Consider the following 18,104-nt stretch of genomic DNA (forward strand, 5'->3'; position numbering starts at 1 on the left):
TCGGCCACACCACACAGCTTGGTGTCATCGGCAAACTTGCTGAGGGTGCACTCGATCCCACTCTCCATGTCACTGACAAAGATGCCAAACAGTGCCGGTCCCAGTACCGACCCCTGAGGGACGCCACTCATCATGTTCTCCCCTTGGACATTGAGCCGTTCTCCACTTGGACACTGGACAGGAAACAATCCAAGCCAAAAATAGCATTCTGTCCTCCAAACCAAATCAAACCAAAAAAACCCAAACTCATGGTATTCCAGTAATTGAATCCAAAGTGCAGAGATACAAACAGTTGTACCAGCACAATTGAGGGGGTGGCAAAATGTAGCAGGGTGGAGTTGAGGGGGGAATAACTTCTTAAGCCAACTTTTTTGCCAAGAAAAAGGTAGAGGAACCATACCTGTATTTTCTAAGCAAGTACAAGGCCTATGTTATCTTCATATAGAAATCTGACCAATCTCTCGTAAAATAAATAACAAACCCCCTCTATTTTCATATATCCATATATATATATGTCCCTCTCTTCTTAGTGGATTTCAATATATGATGAAATTAAGGCTGAAAACAACATTCACTAATAATTTTAATGGGAAAGGATTTTCCTATGACTAACGAGCTTCTTGCCTGTGGAGGCGTGGGCATGTCTACACCACACAATGGAGCATGGTTCAGAGCCCCGAGCTGCTGCTGACCTTGCCTTCCTCAGAACCAGAGATGGGAGGGCTGGGAATATGTAAAAACGAGGAGTCTACTGCTATCCTCCTACCCACTTTCTCATCTCAGAACTTGCTATGGTAACATCAGAATTTGGGCAAAAATTTTCTTGAAATATTTTCCCTCACAAGGAACAGTGAAATATTTGTTGAGGTGTTCTAATGGCTACTCTTTGATCCCTCAGAACACTTTCTAAAACTGCTATTTCCAATGAAGTATTTTATTTCAAGACTTTTAATGGGCATTTACAATTTCCATAATAGGTTCACAGGCTGCTTTATCTATGATTTCCACTGGAAAGGAATACCAGCAAAATATTTTTTTAATTATTTTTTTATGATTCCAATAAGTTCATTTGCAACTTGTTATAATTTCTTCTGTATTACACAAGATCTCTACTTGCACATTATGAATTCTACAGAGACAATCCACCCCTTTTTTATTTACAAGTCAACAGTGTTAATGCCTTCTGTTGTCAATAACCAATTCTTCTCATTTTAAATTGCATTGACAGGTGGAAAATAAATATTTTAGTGTGAAGTGCAAGTCTGTCTCTAATAAAAGGCATGATTGTTATTATCCAGCAGTAAACAATACCATTAGGTTTCTCACAAAAAAACTTTGCTTGTGTTAATGAACCTATTATATTTCTCATGTCAGAGAAGCTCATTCAAAGTGCACCTTCATTAAACTAAATGCAGTAGTTACTTAGAACTTCCTCCATTTGGGGGAAACAGGAAATGGGTTGGAAAGACATTTCAGTAAAAAAAAAATCAGCAAAGATAGGAAAATAAACCCCTTTTATTCAAGACCTTCAAAATTCTCAAAAACATTACTTCTCTGTCCAGAACTGGAGGAAACCTAGCTCAGAGCCCAAGCTAACAAGCCCCCATCAGAGTTATTTAATCAGATATAATATTTCAGTAAATGCAACTATCTTGGTTCTGGGCTCAATCTACCATAATATCCGAGTCTGGTGCACATGTATCCAATTTGAAATCTAACTGCACAGACCAGCCATACTGCATGTGGCACCACAAGACACAGGAGCCACGTGGTGCATCATCAATGGCCTGGCCAGAAAATAGGGCCATGACGCAGGACAGAAGCATGGGAGAGCCGCCTCGCACAGCGACTGAGAGTGCAGTTTCACTACAGAGGCAGTCTCGCTCTCGGTCCCTCGTTGCATACTCCCTTCATGCTTCACAGGTGTCAGTACTAGTGCGTGTGCATGAATTTCTCAACAGACTGGTCCCACTAAAACTGAGAGAGCTGTTCTTTCTAATGCCCGACCAGCAGACTGCAGTGTGCATGAGCTCTAGGACGAGTTAAAGCAGTAGAACACGTATCAAACAGGAAGGTAAGATCGAGACAATCCTTCGCTTCAAGTCAATCCAGCCCCAACTTGTTTTCAGTTCAGTGGTCATGGCTATATTCACACACAGAACACAGAATCCAAATAAGCTTCCGTAAATGACAGCTTCATGCAGACACAAATGAACACACTACAGGCACTAAAATTTTAACATTACTGACCTAAAATGAAACAGCTGGGGGAAGAAAAATGCCAAAATATGTCTGTTTTTTAAATGTCAAATATTTTGATTAGATACTTCCAAACATAACTTTGTTTTTTCTCTGAACCCACACAGTCTCTCATTCTAAGTTTTTACATTTCTGCTTCTACAACCCTTGGCACTACTAACTTCAGGATCTAAAGAAGTTAATGGGTAGCCCCAAACAGAGCAAGGCTGGGCTAACTAGCTAGCTAACTAGCTAGCTAGCTAACTAGCCGGGGCACTAGCCATACTGCAGCTGCAGTAGCAAGCAGCTCAGGGTGGAAAAACAATCCAGTTTTATAGTCAACTTTTTAGACAAATCTGGATGGCAGGCAACTCCAAGTTCTAGACCACTATGGACAGAGCAGTGATGTGTCTTACAACAGAGATGACGCTGGTCCATATACATAAAGGAATAAACAAGATAAATCAGATTCATGATATACAGCTAACAATGGAAAGGTTTGGGTTTTTAAATCAGAGACACTGATTATTGGAAATTGGAAGGTTAGTAGAAATTGATATGAGTATCATCTCCAAAGTTAATTGTTTCTTGATAATGTAGGTACTTCCATGTGCTTTGGATATTTTCTAGTTTCTGTTGAACAGAGCTCACAGAGAGAACACAACCAAGGTAAAACTAAAGGAGTCTGGAAAACCAATGTCTCATGCAAGCAAAGGTGAAGCAAAGTTCCCCACACAGAACATCCAATTCAGCACTAATCACATACTGATATGACGCCTGAAGTGCTAACCATGCAGCAACACTAAAGCTAGGGCTTTCAGAGCCCATATTTCCTCAATATCACCAAAAAACCCCCCAAACCACAACACAAAAAAAAACAACCCACAACCTAATCCTCTTACACAGACAAGGCAAAGGCAAAGACGGGACACAAACTGCAAGCATAATGAAAACCAGCAATTCATTCTGCCTCTAGCAGGCCTCCTTTGCATAAAACCTCTTCTGCGAATTGGCAGATCTCCCCTTTTTGGCATGAATCACTGGTATGTGGCATTCATTCTGTTGCTTGCATATTGGTAAGTGACAGAGCTAAATCTTTCCATTGCTTGGAATTTCATTTCCCACAAACTTCATACAAAATTTCTCCTACTATGAGGAGATGCTACTTTGTTATCATGTGGAAAATGCACATCTCTGTGCAAAAAAGGGCAATGCAATTCTGCATTGCCTGGATCTCTCACGTATGCACAAATATTTATGGTTTTGAGAGGAAACAGGAATTTGTTTGATGGCTTACAGTACACCACAAATGATGGTCTCTCAGCATGTTTTTTAGATAACCCCGTTATCTTTGTCCATAGTAGGAAAGAAGTAGCTTTATGGGGGCCTCATGGCATTTAAAGGGGCAGTTTTGAAAAAAATTGGAATATAAATTGAAAGCGAGTGTGGAAATGTTCTGTAACTAGAAAGGAAGAAGTAGAAAGCTCCCTCTTTTCAGTACTTAAACAGAGCTGCTAAACTATCACATAACTATCAGACATCATGTTATTAAAATAAATTAAATCTGGAACCACAGGAATATGCTTAAGATTTGTGTAGCTGAAACGTACCAGTTCAGAGAATTTTCTCCCCTTCATACTGACATGCTTTTGAATTTTGTTCAATTTAAAATCTGGTTTTCTATAAAAGTGACTGGGCCAAATGTGTGCACTGAATTAACTATGTTCAGTGGAAGAGAAGTTTGATTACCTTGAGATTACCTTGAGACATCAGGACAGACTATATACCTCCAACAAAGCATGGATAAAAGATTAATCTAAAAATACTGAAGGAATACAGAATTTGAATGAGTGATGGCATACCTAATTCACTCAAAAACCAGCCATGAATTAGATCCACACCCACAAGTAATAAACTTTAAAAAAAAAGTCTTGTGAAAATGTCACATTAATCTACCCATACAGTAAAAAGTCTACTCACCCACTGCTTACTAAGATGATTAGTAAGGAAATCACAAGTTAAACTTTATTCATCTGCTTAAGAAAAATAGGAAAGAGTTTGCAAGATTGATTTAACTCAGAAGATATTATTGTCACTTGACATTTACATGCAATGTATAATTCCATTCCCACTTACAGTCTGGGGAAAGCCTGTTAAAATACTTCCTCAATGTGTGAACACTTCTTTGAATTGTGTTCTTTTCATCTGCCACCTTCTCCTTAAGCCAGCTGGCTCCTTTTGTTAAGTCTTTTTTAATAAGAAAGTTCATTATATGTAATTTATGTAGCAGTTTGAGATTGTCACCTTCTATTGAGTGTGACAGCAGATGCATATTTCAGAGCACTCTATAGCGTTTGTTGATAATGTCAAAAAAGTAAGGAGGTTCACACGCATATATGCTGAACAACTCCAGCAGGAGACTAATCATAAAGACCACATCTCTCTTCTCATTTTCAGCCACATGAACCAGACCTCCTTCGATTTATATGCCAGACTACTCTTCCCATTTGCAAAAGCTAAAACCTTTGTGGAAACTACAGAAGTTGCTTACATGGGAAACATCATTATGAAGGCATTTAAATATCTTTCGTCATCTAGAGCACGATCAGCGTACTGTCCTGCTTAATCCTTTTGCTGTGGCTTTCTTAGTTCTTACCTCTCCTTATCCTTCATTACACGTTTCTTTACTAATTGCTCCTCTCCCCTTCTCTTCTTCCTCAACCAGTTCCCCACTCCTGCTCTTTTTTTTTTCCCTGAGCACTTGCTAGTCTGCTTTTTGATTCTTTCTCTATTAGCAAGTGATATCTTCCTGGTCATCACAATCTTTGGGGGTCACCTCCAACTTTCTCCCATTCTTTTTACATAATAGCAGCTCTAACAGACTGTCATGGCTGTTGATTTTCTTTTATTGGCGTAAAGGTCCATTAACACACAAAAACTAAAACAACAATGACAAAACAGACAGAAGCTCACCAGTTATTAATAGTAACTGCTATGTAGCGCACAGTTTGGGAACTAACCTAATGTAGACAATACCTAAACGGGGTGGCTGGGGCAGCAATGTGAGTGATGGCAGGTTCCCCCGGTTTTACTGTATGCCCTACACAGAAGGTTGTGCTGTATGATGCTCATGACAAATGCCAGACCCTTGTTCAACATCTAAAGAGAGGTGTGGGGATTCTTCTAATTTATTGTTTTTTAAAAGGGGCTAATTCTATGCTGATAATTTTGCAGGTGCATCCTTATCTTTATATGACACATACTGTATAATTCAGGCAAAGGCTCTTTCTAGAGCAACAAGCATGAGACCTGTTAATAGCACTTTACTTCAATAAGCTCTTTCAGTATTTCAAAGAGCAACACAAATTACTCAATGGTTGGAAAGTGTGACTTACATCACAACTGGCTAAAGCAGCTCAGCTTGCTAAGTTTGAGATGCTAAAGGTGACTTGCTCATGATCTACCGCTACCATCCTGAAGATTTATGAACATATTGGGCTGTCTGATGATCAGACAGAAACATAAGATCCAGTGCCTGAAAAGTGAAACACAGCTAATGAAGAAAGAAAATACAAGGTTGAATTGTTTATTCAGAGATGGGATGGATTCTCTATCACTTCAGTTGACTTTTTGCTGGACTGTCAGTTTCACTGGTAAATTTTCCTCCCAAAAGCAGTTTTAGTAGCACATTTTTTTTAATCAGTGTAATATTTGCCCTCTTCACATAGTACTATTTACTGACCCACTAATAAACGTCCTACTATCCTCCTGTAGACATGGCTGAAGGATCCACTCATAAATTTCATCTAAGTGCAAATCTTCACTTAGTGCCCTGTGTATATTTCAGTAGTTCAAACCATTTCATATCACCTGTAATGGTTCTTGGAGATGTGATACTTCCAATTTGTTAATTCACAAAAGGTAAAGAGGACATCTTTGCTAGGCTGTTGATTTCCGCTGCCTTTTATTTCTCCTGCATACATATTTTTCCTAGCTACCTATCTCCTACTTTTTCCAATCACCTGCCGCCACTACAGACAACTCAAATTATTTCTAGACTCTTGCAACATAATTTCCACAAGCACAGAAGGCAACCACAGAAATTAATATCTATGCAGGAGTCTGAGATATTCAGATGTTCATACATCCTCTCAAAACACTCCTGACACCTGTTTTTATAGAAGGGAAACTGATGCCTAGTGACCTTCAATGACTTGCCCAAGGCCACACAGTGCAATGCCAGTTTGAAAGCACAGTCGTCCCTCGCCCCAAGGCCTCAGCAAAATCAGACCTAGAGCATCTCAGTTGTTGCATCCCTTTCATATAATGCTATTCTAAGTTCCTTGTTCTTCTTGTGAGAAAATGGGAAAGAAAATGAGAAGGGAAGCCAAAAAAATCTATGTAAATTATAATAAAAAATATTCTAAATTTACAGTTTGGACAACCAACCTCTGCCTGCCATCCAAAGGATGAAATTTTCCTAGGTCTTGGTGTCAGCAATCATAAGGAAAACACAAGTCTGACATGTGATTCTGACTGATAAAGCAAATACTCCCATTTAAATTCTTGGAATTTAGTCAGTACATATTAAAATCTTCATTCTTCACTAGAGCATCAGTGTGCTATGCAATATGGGTGTAAATGGAAACACCATAAGACCTAGATTTGACTCAGAGTGGATTTTAAATTTTTCTTTCTTTAATTATTTTTATCTGAAAGTATTAAAAACCTCTCAATTGTACATGCACTGACAAAAAAGTTATTTCGGTATCATAAAAGAAAGGTAAAAAAAAAACCAGTCGAAAGTTCTTGACTTCTTGAACACAAGAACAAAGAAGAGAAAGGAAAAGAAAGGAAAAAAGGGGGGAGGGGGGAAGAGATGAGTGTCCTGTGTCTATTGGTAGGGGATCAGGAGGAAGGTTTCAGAGTGATCATGTCTACCTGAGAGCTTCTTTCATGTTTTGACCAAACATTGAGAACATGTCAGCACACTGCTTATTTTTAACCCAGATAAATCTTTCCCTAATGGAAAGAATCAAGAAAAGAAATAAAATTGCTTTATATTCTTAATCTTTCTGAATGCTGTCAACCCCAGTTTTTTTCTAGTTTTGTGGGTTCCTCCTCCCTCCCTAGTTATTTAGGCACACAATTAGATCACTGAAAGCTAAATACTGAACTACTTAAATTGATAAAAATTAAAGCCTTCAGAGTGGGTTCTTCAAAGCCCACACTACTTTCTATATATACTGTATGCCTCTACATTTAAACAGGAGTTAGCGGTATTTTCTCATTGCCACATTTCTGTGGCAGAAATATGACAATAAGAAAATGACAGATTAATATACTACAGAGAATATTTTCATACAGTAAATTACTCAGATAAAATATTCCTCTCTGGCTTTTGTTCAAAGAGGTTGATTTATCTTTGTGCTAAAGAGCCCACACAAGACCTCTGCAGTACTTCATAGTATTTTGAAGCTGGAACAGACCGTTAGGATCATCTATTCTGATCTCATGCATAGTAGAGGCCAAAGAACCTCACCCAGCAATTTCAAGCCTATAACTTACAGCTGTAGGCTCACTCATTCTCTCAAGGTTAACAGCACTAGTGTGCAGAGGGCCAGCAAAAAGGTCTATACAGCATTTACTCCCACTTATGATCTATTTTGAAGACTGCTGAGAATTTATGAGGTCGAGAACACAGAGAAATTTATAGTGACTATGGGTACATGAGGTAACCCACCAGGTGACTGCAAACCTCCCTAACTAATAATGACCTTGGGGGAGAAAATTCCCTACTTCCTTAGGAAAATACATAAGAAAAAAGTATAAATATACACACATACATATGTATGTATTTGAAATCAGACACTATGTGACTACCACCTACCGAAACCTGAGAAACAAAAATTGTGCAGTTTTCATCTGAGCACTCACAAGAGTTCTGACAAATAACGAGACTGTCCAGAGTCCGACCTTCTGTTCGGGTGCAAGTACATTTCCATGAGAATGCACTAAAGACAGTTATTCAGCAAGCTAGCTTTAAATCAAGACTGGACTTCTCTCTGAACGATACTTTCTAGTTCAACCACAACATACCAGCTTCACGCAAGAACAATTGTACGAAATGCAAAGATCTGTATTATGCAGGAAGTCAAAGCAGTAGATCATGCTTTAAAAATCTATGATCTGATAATACTAATTCTCTTTCTCCACTATTAATCTTAATCCTCTATTTATATTTTAGTGTTATTAAATACAAGAGTACGGTGATACAGCAGCAACACCTCTAACTCCGTTCCAGCGGTGAGGTAGCGTAGTTCCAACGGAGCTGAGGGCAGGAGGTGAAGGAGCAAGCACAAGCTGCAGGAAAGCCTTGGCTGCCACCTAATGGGTTTCTCTTCCCTTTGAGAACTGCAGAAGTTGAGGAACGAAGATACTGGGAAGAACTCGGCTTACTGAGTACCCAAAATGAAAGAGAGCCAGCAGAACAAAAGCAGGCTGCTTAATATAGCTACTTTCCCCTAGTCAAAATAGTCAAAATTCCAGCTAGGAAGTAATAACAACCCCACGTATTTGTTTCTTCCCACTTTGTAAGATTACAGACTATGGTCAGGGTGGGTTTGGGATAAATATAAAAGAGCACAAATCTTTCATTGCAAGTCATATTTTTTCCAGATTTTGAAACAAGGCGCATTTCCAAATTCTCATTTTTCAGACAGCTTCTTTGAAGAACAGCCTTCAGAACTAACCGGTGTATTCCAGCAATGGGCTCATCAGTGCTGGCTATAAATGCTGTAAGTAATTTTTACATTGTAATTACTGAAGCACAAAGGTAGGACAAAAAATTAATCTAAACCTCTCTTCTCAAAATTTTGCTATTGAAGAGCATAATGCACAAAATGTTATTTTTTTATCTTCAGAAAAGCATTTCACAAGAACAAACCAGTTCTTTTTGTCTCAAAAATAAAATTACTTGAAGAAATACTTAAAGTGTGATACCATTTACCTATTTCAAGAAAACATATGTATCTTCCTCACTGTTAGTTGAAAGGTTCAATACCTATAAAACAATCCAAGAAGCACACCATAATAGAGAACCAGCATTTTTGAAAAAGGGAATCTGAAATATTTTATCTCACATAACTCAAAATACAAGTTTACTTTAAACAAGAGGAAAAGAACCTTCCCAAGAAGGAGGATGTAATTTTTGTGCCTACACTGAGTTTGTGCATGCCATCAATTAGTACCACAGGCATTGGTGTAGCAACAAAGCAGACCAGTTAACAAACAGCTTCTGGCAGATAAATGCCTGGGGTCAGAAAGAAACTTCCTCTATGAACAGCTTGGTATCATGAGGGAATTCTTGCAGCTTCACAGGAAGCATCTGGTAGAGGCTAACACAGAAGGGTTACTGAACTTAATGGATCGCTAGTCTCTTCGTTTTCTACAGTACCTTGTCTCATAGCTAGAAAACATTTTTGTATAGCAAGCATCAGTGAAAAGCCATTTATCTCCAGGATGGACTTCGACATTCTACACTTATATTCTCCAACAAGGAAAAAAGGAAGAAAAAAAATCCTGCAACCCTTACCTGGAATTTACTCTAACCTAAAGACAAAGTAAATTCTGACAGACTAAGGCACAGTCTTGGGGATTTCAAATCCAGGTAAGATTGTTCCCTTGTGTCCATAAAGAAGTAATGGATTGCTCAATTCTAATGCCATTCCTACACTGCATATAAAACTGTTTGCTATTTGCTTCCCATGAGCACTTCCACAGATACATGGGCTCACAAGTGAAAAACAAGGTCTGATTCCTCATGCAGGAACCTACAACACAGGCCACAGCTTTGTCCATTATAAGGCCACTATGAGGTGGCGAGACACCTAACAACAAAACCACAATTCATATGCAAAGGAAGGCAGGATGTGCAAGAAAACAGCTTGACACAGCTTATCTTCCCTGGACGAGAACAGGACAGCAAGTCAAAGTTTAGTCCTGCTCATTTCCTCAGTCAGGGGACCTTAATATACCTTTTACTCAAGCAGGTATACTATATACTATAGTATACTATGTATACTATAGCCTGTTCTCAGGACAAGTTACCTTATATTTTGATTATTTTTATGAAGCACAATGATCTCTAACACCATGGAAACTAACAGAGTATGAGAATTTTAGAAGCAGAGGTATCAGCAGGTTCATTTCTGGATCCCAAAACAATCACATCATGGTCATTTCATGCACAAGAACTGCCAATGTGAAGACTCCTGTTATTATGGTACTGCAGGAATCCTGCATTTGAATTTTCAATTAAAAATAAATGAGGAAAAATAACCATAAGAACAAAGGAAACAAATTAACCAAACCATTTTATATTCAGAGCCACACAGTCCATCCTTATACTGGAGTCTGCACAATTCCAAGTAGAAGTTTTAAGTCAGAGAAACTTCGACAGAATGGTCCCCTGCTCTCAGCAACGCATGAACTTACGATGTTCAAATCTGACTGTGACAGGTTGCTGCAATGTGTTTAGAAACACACTGCATGTAAGAATAGTGGATATTCCACAGAAACTCATGAACCAACTGTCTATTAAAAGGCTGCCAATGATTTCATAAAACTAGGCTGACTGCCATGTCTATACTCTCCTATATTCTATACACTCTTTCTTATGTCAACGAGGGTCAGCAACGTTTAGAGAGATTCTTGTTTAACACCATTTTAAGAGAGCAGTGAGAGAAATCAAAGTACTGTGAGTAATCTCAGGGAGTTAAATCCACATTGAAAAAAGTGGATTAAATCCACATTACCAACTGCTGTTTGGCTAGCATTTACCAGGCATCATGACACAAGTGGATCCCAAGCAGTCCGGAGAACAGAAAGCAGTCAGTAAAGGGATGACATTGCACACGTGAGATGCAGTGCAACACACATGAAGAAAAGTGCAGAGGCAGCTCTGGGGCAAGGGGAACAGACAAATGGGATAAGCAGCCGGAATTGAGGTAAGCTCTGCTGGCAGAGAGAACATGTTACGCAATAGGAAACGAGCAGACAAGCAGGAAAAGCCAGAGCTGTAAAGGGCTAACTTAATCTGGGGCACATGCCAAAGAACTGTATAGCCAACACTCTGTAAGACCCACGGGCCTGCCCTGTACATACTGGTGAGCAGAAAAATCGTTCAAAGTGTGGAAAAAGAGAGGAGGAATTCTCAAGCAGACCCTGATACTGCTATGGGAAGATCACTACTATCTAATACAGATGGCAAGGAGCCATGGGTAGCAGCTGACCATGACATTTTAGGGTAAGTTTTTTAAGAAAAAGAAAAGCAGCTCATTTTTTTCCCCAAATAAGATTCGAGTTCAGGTGCAATAACTGTTTCGCACCCAGCTATTCCACAGTCCTGGGCCTCTATACTTTACAGTGGGAATGTGATGTGTGGTTCAAAGAAAGTCCTAGACATCAAGGAAGCATCTTGCTATCTACTTGAAAACCTGTTCAGCTAATCAGACAAAAGCCTATCTGTTAATGCTTTAAAATGCTTTCAGAAGCTTTATGCTAAGAAATTCTTCTTTTCTTCTGTAGTTAGCATACTGTCCATTCCTCCCAATTATTTTCCATTTGTACTGCACATTCCTCCCAGTCCCACATAGCTTTGGTTCCAGCCCAGACAAAAGCAATGGCCCCTCTAAAGATCAAGTTGCTGGGCTGGAAGCTTGGAGATGACCATGAGTTAATTGTCTTCATTCCAATAGCTATAGATGTCTCTACTTCACAGTCCCATATTCTTGAGAAAGTTCTGCTGCTTTCTCCCAAGGAGTCAGATAAAACTGCCATCCTCTGCAAACTGACAGAATTCACATCCAATAACTTTGAGCAGAGCTGGGAAGGGATGCCTATCTTGGATACAGCAGACCATCATATCGTCAGTCAACACACATAGCAGGTTACACTAATCCCAAAAACAGAGAATAAGATTTATCCTTCATGTATTTCCCATGGATGTCCAGCAGTGCTTTCTAACTCTATAGAACTACTTTAAGTAGTTTAAGTAAAGACAGTTCAGCAAGGAAGAGAAGTTAAATTAGCAGTGCAAAGAGCTGTTCCTCAGTGTGCAGAGGTGTCAATACAGGGCTTAAAGTTCAATACTAGGAGCATTACAATTGAGAGACATTGCCACACAAGTACTGACTTCATGAACTCACACTACCAAAGCTCAAACAACAGATCGAGGCTCAATTTAGGAAGATGCAAATTATAGTAGAACTTAGATGATTTTATTTGCATTATTTGCATTATAACTGATTTTGAACAGCATCACCTTCAAATTCATGTATCTATTAGGACTCCAATCCAGCAAAGGATGTAAGCATATGCTTAAGCTTTAAAATATACAGAGCACTCTGAAAGTTGGTGGACCACTCAAGAATTTCAATGTGTCCTTTCCTTCAGTATTTTGCTAGGTTGCACCACAGAACATCTGAGAGTTTTGAGCAGAGGGAGGACATACTGAAACCAACTGTACAGAGCCTGTTTTTCATAGAATCATAGAATGGTTTGGGTTGGAAGGGACCTCAAAGATCATCTAGTTCCAACCCCCCTGCCATGGGCAGGGACACCCTCCGCTAGACCATGTTGCCCAAAGCCCCATCCAACCTGGACTTGAACACTTCCAGGGAGGGGGTACCCACAACTTCTCTGGGCAACCTGTTCCAGTGCCTCACCACGCTCATGGTAAGGAATTTCTTCCTAATATCTAATCTAAATCGACCCTCCTTTAGTTTAAACCCATTACCCCTTGTCCTGTCACTACACTCCCTGATAAACAGTCCCTCCCCAGCTTTCCTGTAGGCCCCTTCAGGTACTGGAAGGCTGCTCTAAGGTCTCCCCGGAGCCTCCTCTTCTCCAGGCTCCAACTCTCTCAGCCTGTCTTCATAGGAGAGGTGCTCCAGCCCTCTGATCATCTTCGTGGCCCTCCTCTGGACTCGGTCCAACACCTTCATGTCCTTCTTGTACTGGTGACCCCAGAGCTGAATGCAGTTTTCTGCTTACATGGGTTTTTTATACAGCAACATTTTAAAATGTTTTTATACCACAATGGTATTCTTGAAAGCGCAACAAAATACGACCTTTAGACAATGTCAGTATCTAATCAGCAGAAAGACTGAGACGGACATAAAACCTATCTTTCTTTTTAACTCATTAAATAAAATGAGCTTTTAAATTGGCTGTTTCCCTTTGACATTCAGTTCGGAGAAACTAGTTTTAACCTCTAGATACAGATCCTTAGTCCCTTAGAGGATCTTTTTAAATTTTGTCTCTTTGCCATCACATGTTCACAACACAAGACCGTGAAGATGCTCTATGCTGAAAATCTGTAGATTCTCAGTGGACAGGGAGGTCTTAATCAACAACTTAACTTCATGGACATCAACAAAGTTATTTGAAAAATAAAAGGTTTCCAGGATCAGATGCGTTAAAATTATTCTTCACCTACATTAACAGCAGTTAACATAAACTCTCTTATTTTGCTAGAGATCATACATGTTCATAAATGAGCGATGCCTGACGTGAATATTTAACACTAGTGATTTCTTCTCATAAACTTATACAGGTCTAGAACAAAATGGACATAAATGTATTAGTGAACTAAGCAATAGAATCACTGATGAAATTAAGACTTGTTTAAGTGCAATTTTGGCAATGAACCCTGCAGTAGTCTAAGTGTGTCCTCCTTACGGCACACTGTCAACAGTGGATTCCTTAGAGCAAAGAGACTTGGGAATCACTGTGGTTAGCGCTAACTTAAGATTTATCTCCAGAGTGCAGCAGCAGTGAGCAAGATGCTAGAAGGCACAAAAGAAAGGGGAGGTAGTACAAAGCTGGGAACAGATTCTGAGTGGTTTTATCATTAGAGGCCTCACAGACATTTCAGACTGTTTTAACTCTACTGTGAAATACTTGCCTTTTGACTTCTTCATGTGAGGTCTGTTATTATTTACAATTCCCAGTAAAAGATCCATACTTCCATATTATCTCTCACTAGGATTCCCAAAACATCTCATAGCATTAAATAAAGCTTAAGTGGATAGGAATAATTTTAAATTTACTATTGTGGATTGCAAACAGATGTCAGGAGAACTATATACGTAAGTAGAGATGAATGTGAATCTGCCTAGAAATATTGGTTATTATATCTTTTCATTATTCATATGAAATAGGAAAGCAATTGGTTTTATTAATATTATTATTTTGCAGAAAGTGGTAAAATGAACTCATTCAAGGTCATGGAGAATTAGATTAATTGGTACATTCTGTCCTACATTTCAAAATGCGGGACCATGTGATGAGAGGCTATAAATCTTTAGATCTTCAAAGTCATCTGAATTGCAATTTATATTCTTGAAATCGATTCCCTTACTTTTCTAGACTTCTCTGACCACTATTTATTGCAGAGCTACGATGTTTAATTATTTAATTGAACCCTTTCTCCCCCATCAATTTCTCTAACAGTTGTTTATACTCCTCAGAATAGCTGTGTCCAGTCAGACTATCTGTCCAGAACAGGAAGTCAAAAGCTATAGGGGAAAATACCAGGCTAATAGGAAATTCTGAGCACAACTGATGTGTAGGAGAAAAAAACCTAAAAACAAAGAACCCCAAACCTGAGAACTATATCCAACCTAAAAGGCTCTGTTGTTATTGCCAGAAAGTAATGGCCTCATGTAAGTTAATGGTGAAGAGCAAAAGTGTTCATTTTTCAGAATATAATTAATAGGGCTCTTAAGACAGAATAAATTTAACTACAGCAGCACAGTAATGAACAGCAAGCGCGGTAATCAATGGTAGCTACCATCAGTACATGTGCTGGCTTGCAGCCATGCTGCCTTCACCCAGAAATAGCTAAATTCCATTTAAGCAGGACTGAAGTGAGTCAGTAGGTAAACTGCAGCTTCCTAAATGGAATTACAGTGTGGAGAGAAAAGATAGTCTCAATTCAACAGGAGGCATTCTCCATATGAAATTACTATTGAAATGAAAACACGGTGTTTGATTTAGTTCTGAAACTTTCAAACATTAAGTCAAAATAAAGGTGTGAAAGATCTATTATGATATTTATTCACGAGTAAGCAATTTAATCTGATGTCCAACTCAAAAACCTCTATCTTCTCTAATAAAGTTTTCTCAGTTGTTTCAGTCAGTTGGAGGAAATTTTATTTTTCTCTGTTGGATGATACAGTTACAATGTTTCTATATAGCAGCCATTATTCACCCAAAAGAGTTTCATTTCAGTGGCAGTGAAGCAAGTAATCCCTGTAACCATGATTTACCTCCCAGAGACTTGAGAGGCTTAGCCAGCGTTTGCAAAGCATCCGAGATGTCTGAAGAAAGGTTACAATAGGTTATGGGGTTTCTAAAAATCATGGAATATCCTGAGCCAATTCCTGCCCACAAGTCTGGCACCTCTTCCTACTGGCAGCCCTCTGGTTTCACGATCAAACAAGTAGTTTTATTCTCTCTCTATTCTATGTAACATTACCACCATCTGTTTACAAAGTTTAAATTCAAAATCATTGTGAGAGGATTTTATAGCTTCCATAACCAATGTAAGAGTTCTTTGTTCTCCGGATGGTTTAACTAGAGAGGTCTTTTGGCTCCTCAAGGATCGTGGCCAGATCAAGGGACAGGTAAAGAGGCCAGTTTCTCATCAGCGCTTTCTGTAAGTGAAATGGAAGCGCTGCTTACTCCCTATCGTCTTCTGCCCCCTAGTGAGCTTTGATTTTCACTCCAACTGAACAATCACGTGGCTACTTTATAACTTACATGCATACACACTTGCTGAAACACCAAATTGTTTTCTTTTTACATCCTTTAGAAGTGTTCTTCATATCGTTCTCCACTAAACATGTCAGAACATGAAGAGCGTTTTCCAGCCCTACAGTGCTAATATGTAGAAAGTGATTTTTACCGAGCAGGGTAACACCCACAAACTTGGCATACCATAAAAACCCTTTACACGTTAAAGAAAACTTAAATTTGTTAATTTATATTTCTCTGCTTTACTAAAGCTCTGCAGTTAGAAAAAAATCACACACAGGTTCTTTCACAAATAAGTGTTTAATTGTTAAAAAAAATATGCTGTTTGCTGCCTAGAAAGCATCTCAAGTACAGCACTGGAGCAAACCCACTACCATAACTAAAAAAGTAGGGAAAAGTGATCCAGTTAGATCTTTTGACCTAACTTAGCATCAGGTACATTTATAGGAAGTCCCTCCACGATACTGCATTAAACAGTAGCCAGTCCAGCAAACACTACTGTGTACTATTTAATAAACATGCTTACCAGTGTTTTCAGGATTGGGCTTGTGGAAAATAGCAATTAAGAGAGAAACCAGACATCATTTACTGCACTAACTTTGCCAGCCTTTTCAGTTATTTCTCTTCAGATGTAAATGTAACTTCTTTCATGTATTTGCTATGAAAAATTTTGATACTATTCCCAAAAAAACAGTGTTGTCCAATATGCCCAAAGGAACAAATACCTTCACAGAAATAGCACTTGTAAAATAAAGTCACAATATAATTTTTTGCTTCTACGAAGTCTGGCAATGAAACCTGTCAGAAGCTGGACAAAGTTTCATTTTGTAAAGGAAATTACAACAAATTGCAAATGGGACGGGAACAGGAATACAGAAACATATTATCTAACATTGGCTCAAAATTAAATTAATATTTAGCCTCAGAACATGAAGCACAAGTAGGATAGATGACTAACAATTCTAGAAACAGAAATCGCTACGTAGGTGTTAGAGGTAAGAGCTGAACAGTCAAGTATGGCAGATCAGATACTGCTAATTCTGAAACACCAAAAGTATTTGTTTACCAAAAGCATGCCATGCCACAGAAACCCTGTATCTTTCCTGATGGCATTGTATAAGGAACATAAGCACTTGAAATCCAAGTGAAGTAGTCAGGTGAGTGAAAAACCAAACCTTATAAAAGTGAGGAGCTTCACTCATTTGTTTGTTCCATGTACACATGTACATACATCTGCAAGGAAAAGCACAGGAGTGAAGAAGACAACTATTATAAGTAAAAAGCTAACATCGTAACATCAGATGAAAGAGGCATAAACTACAAATACAAGTCTGGAATACTTTTTCTGTAGAGAAATGGGATGGACTACATTAAAAGGTCATGCTTGATAATTCTATAACTATGATTCTACAGGAAAGTTGCTAAAACAAAATGAGTGTTACAGTCTAGGAGCTGTTTTCCAGGCACATGACGTAACTGTAACAAAGACCAAGAGTAATCTCCTCCACTCAGGATAAAACGCTAAATATGATTCTTTCAGTTACTGAATGAAATGGGCAATATAATTTCAAGGTTGTAATTAAAGTTTAATGTGTCAGAAGTAGGTGAGTGAAAAAGATAATGATGTTTCCTAGGAGTATAACGCACCAACTCCAGCTGCACACCTGCACAGTGAAACTCAAGTTGTCTTTCACCCCTCCAACAGAGAATGCAGCAGGGGCTTCTACTGCAAGGTGAAATTAATCAAAGCTTTACACTTTTGAACCAATCAGTAATTTCTGTGGATCATTCTGTGGTCTTGGGACTGAAAGAATTCAGTACAGTCAGTGGATTTCCGTGTGTTGCTTATGGCAAAGTAGGAGAGATGGTAACTGCAAAAGCAGGGAGGAAACAGAACTGGTTACACCAGTTTTACCTCAAAGGGAATCCCCAGCTGACCGTTCCGCCAAGCTTTCCATTTCCTCTACCTGGTTAGAAATGGCCTGTCAATTGTCTCTGACACCAGTATCGATAAAAAGGTCAAAGGAGAGAGAGCTATCACATTA

At 38.8% G+C, this 18,104-nt stretch overlaps 1 protein-coding gene across 3 annotated transcripts in view; it reads right to left on the reverse strand.

Annotated features, from left to right (window-relative positions):
- Window positions 1-18,104, reverse strand: part of NSMCE2 (NSE2 (MMS21) homolog, SMC5-SMC6 complex SUMO ligase) — a 140,328-nt gene that overhangs the window by 117,844 nt on the left and 4,380 nt on the right. The window lies entirely within an intron of this gene.

The sequence above is a fragment of the Grus americana genome, chromosome 2, assembly GCF_028858705.1.
Source record: "Grus americana isolate bGruAme1 chromosome 2, bGruAme1.mat, whole genome shotgun sequence".
In the NCBI taxonomy this organism is placed as follows: Eukaryota; Metazoa; Chordata; class Aves; order Gruiformes; family Gruidae; genus Grus; species Grus americana.